Below are 3,581 nucleotides of genomic sequence, written 5' to 3'. Positions count from 1 at the left end.
CCTGCTCCATCCAGCTGCCTTTCTCTCACGACCAAGACCAAGAACAACAACAAAAGTTTGTTTTCTGAAAATTCCTGAAACTAGTAGGGCCAGGACGCTGCGGGCGATCCCCCTCCGGCCGGTACCCTTGACAACACGCGGTCAGCAGGAGCAGGCTGGGCCACAGCTCCTTGCTTCCAGGCTTGATTTTATCAGCGTCTTCGCTGTGCCTTCCCGCACTCTGCGCCCTTCCCCTCCCGCCCATGCCAGCCCCGGGCTCTGTCCCGGTCAGCGGGGTTCCACTCTGCGCTCTGCAGACGCCAGGGCTTCTCACAGAAGAGAAACCTTGTGCTGGGGAGCCGTGCAACGGGCTGAGCGCACTGAGCCGCACGGTTCAAGCGCCACATCTATTATCCTTCTTCAGGGCTGCGTAGTACACCACAGCATGCCAGCACTTTCTCCCTATCCATTTGCCTGCGGATATGCGGCAGGCAGGCAGACTGCCGGCTGTGGCTGCTCCGAGCTGTGCGGGTCCAGGCCGTGGGGCCACTGGCTTCTCCCGGAAGCCCACGGGGGGCACGCAGCAGTGCGGGCTGGCCTCAGACCACAGAGACCCTCCTGCCTCAGCCTCCCCAGTGCAGGGATGACAGGCATGCCTGTCCCACCCCGGGGAGTGCGCGGAAGCCACACCTCCTCCTCCTCCTCCTCCTCCGCCGCCGCCACCGCCAGAGTTCCCAGGCTGCGGTGCATGGGGCAGCTTTGGTTGCGGGAAGAGACCTGTGGAGAGAGGGACAGCACGTCAGCACGGGTGACAACACCCAGGCCGCCCCCAGCAGCCCCGGCCTGAGCCCAGCAAGGAGACCCCAATTCCCCGCCGGCTGAGCCATCACCACCCCTAGCCCTGGGCAAAAGATGTGCAATTCACACGCCGCGGAGCACTACGCTGCCCTGAAGAAGGATACCCTGGAGTCCCGCGCAGGAAAACGGATGTGCCCGGAGACCGCGATGCTAAGGGAGGTAAAGAGGCCGCTCCGAGCCTGAGCTCGCAGCGCAGATGCTGACCACAGATGCTTTCTTTATATTAAGTCTTATTATAGCTAACATTCTCTTAACATGAACAATTTTAATTCTTCATTTCATTCTTAACAGTATTTTCCAAATAATATGTATTCTGTTAATAGTTTCTTGATTTTTAACGTTACTAACCCTTAACGATATTTTCTTGGTCATATCTATTGCTTATTCTTAATATTTTTGTAATTCTTACTAATATTTCTCTTCGGTATTTTGTAGTATTTACTCTTTGTTCTTGTGTTTGGTTCTGTTTCTTTTTCCTCCTTCTTAACCATCCGGGGGTTGAGCCCAGTACCAAGCCCCAGCACTGCCGGACCCCGGGCCCCGTTCCGCACCGCGGAGCCCCGCTACCTCACTGCGATTTGGGACCGCGGCCCGCCAGGCCCTCCTGGCTCACACCGCTTAGCTTGCTCGCGGCATTCACGCAGAGCGGACGCGCCCTTCCCCGTGGATTTGGTCAGGATTCAAAACACACTCAATTTTACACAAATAATTGAGGATCGAGGCCGGGGAGACGGCTGAGTAAAATAAGCGCTTCCCTGGCAAGCGCAAGGGTCTGAGTTCAATCCCCGGTTTCGGCAAAAAAATAAAATAAAATAAATAAAAATAAAAATACTTGAGGAGCTTGCAGCCTGCGGACAAGGCGGTGCAGCCCTCCTCCCAGCACATCAAAAGCAGACCCCGCCCCCAACAGAGCTCAGTCCCCACGGCCAGCGCCAGCCCCGGAGCCCAGCCACCAGTCCACGCTCTGCCCCCGTGGCTGCGCCTTCCCTGACCATTTTATGTGGACATAATTCTCCTGCACATGTCCTTCGAATCTGCTGTCTGTGACAGTCAAGTACCTGACATTTCTCTATGTTGGAGCAGGTGCCAGACACCTGTTCCTTTTCAGGGCTACATAGTATTCCACCACGTGGCTACACATGTGTCTGTCTGGCCCTTCACCCCCTAGTGGCAGTGCAGGTTGGCCTTGCCTTTTCGCTGTCATGAACGTAACGACGCGGTGAGCATGCCGTACAAACTCTCCTGGAGCGTGGATTTAAGGTCCTACTGTGGGTCGGAACTGGACAGGCGTGGGGTCAATTCGCTATATTTATTTTTGTCTTTATGAGACGGGGCCTCCCACTCACAGCGACCCTCCTGCCTCAGCTTGCCGAGTGCCAGGATGGCCCATGTGGGCACCACCTCGCCTGGCCTGTGCCTTTTTCTTTCTTGTTTTTTGGGCGATCCATCCAACCCCTCCCCGTGCTGCCACCTTGGTTGCCACCTCACTTGCCCACGTGACGCACGTCCGCCCTGCAATCGTGAGCTCTCAAAGTGACTCTACCCAACCCTGAAAAGACAGCAGGGCTGAGGTATCTCAGGCAGGCAAGCTCCCGTCACTCACCCGAGTGTGGATTTTTGGTGGGCTCTGTGAATAAAAGAAAGACAATTCCGGTCAGTACCCCAGAAGCGTCGGCTACTCCAACAAAGGCTCCTAATTTTTAAAAAAACGTGCATAAAATGGCAGCGCAAACTCCTAAACATGCTGAAATGGTCATATAAAGGGAACGGTCTATATACACAATGGAGTATTATGCAGCCACGAAGAATGACAATTCCTCACTTGTAACAAAATGTGTGGATGTGGACAACATCGAGTTGGGTGATAAGCCAGGAAGAGAGAGACAGCCCTACATGTTCTCCCTACTCTGTGCAGCTCCAGAAAAGGCGACAAGCTCGTCAGAGGCAGGGACGTAGGTGAATAGAGGGTTGAATATGTTCAGTTGTGTGCACTGAAATCCCCAAAATGTGTGACACGGGGAACGCGGGACAGGGCGGCTCAGTTCTAGGTGTCCCCAAGCTCTCTCAGGTGTGCCCTGACGCGGCGAGCAGGGCTATGGGGGGTGGAATCAAGGCGCATGCACGGTCAGAGCCCACGTGAGGATTCCAGGGACACGGGAGCATGTGGGTCTGGGGCGGTGGAGGTTGCATAGGAGTTCGGGGGTGTGAAGGAAGGGCCAGGCAGGTGGCGGGGGAGGCTCCGCGCATTCCCCCTTGTTTCTCTCCTCCTCCTTGTTGCCTCCCACCTCCCCAACTGTCCTTCCGACCCTGCCAGTCGGCGTGGGACACAAGGACAAAGAGGCCCCAGCATGGGCCCCTGGTGCGCCCCGCCCGGCGATCGCTGCCCTGAGTCGCGGCGCTCACCGGGGTCGTCCAGCGCGTCAGCCAGGTCGAAGTCTCCTTGCCCTGTCGGAGGAACAAAGAGCAGAGGTCACGGCCGACCGCGGGGCGCGGGCCTCCCGGGCTCTCCCGTGGGCTGCCTCCTCCAGCGTGGCCGCCTCCCGTCCCCCAGCCCCAGCCGCAGCAGCACCCCACTTTCGCAGCAGCCGTGAGCCCCCCGGGGGTCCTGGGGGCCTGCACCGCGCCCTTCCACCCGCTATTTCAGGATAAAGGCTCGCAGGTGCTCCAGTTGCCCGGCCTAGGCTCCCACCTGGGACCCTCCTGACTCAGCCTCCCACATGGCATGGCCGGACCGCCCCCCCCCC

General features: G+C 57.8%; 1 long non-coding RNA gene across 1 annotated transcript in view; it reads right to left on the bottom strand.

Moving 5' to 3' along the window:
- Positions 1-686: 686 nt before the first annotated feature.
- LOC111814143 overlaps positions 687-3,581 on the bottom strand; it is a 7,304-nt gene continuing 4,409 nt past the window's right edge. The window contains exons 2-4 of the long non-coding RNA XR_002819206.1: positions 3,241-3,282; positions 2,441-2,464; positions 687-756 (exon numbers count right to left, since the gene is read on the bottom strand). This is a non-coding gene — a long non-coding RNA (uncharacterized LOC111814143). The remainder of the gene's footprint in view (positions 757-2,440; positions 2,465-3,240; positions 3,283-3,581) is intronic.

Source organism: Octodon degus, unplaced genomic scaffold (assembly GCF_000260255.1).
Source record: "Octodon degus isolate 3935 unplaced genomic scaffold, OctDeg1.0 scaffold00274, whole genome shotgun sequence".
Taxonomy (NCBI): Eukaryota; Metazoa; Chordata; class Mammalia; order Rodentia; family Octodontidae; genus Octodon; species Octodon degus.
This window is presented reverse-complemented; position numbering and strand designations above follow the sequence as displayed.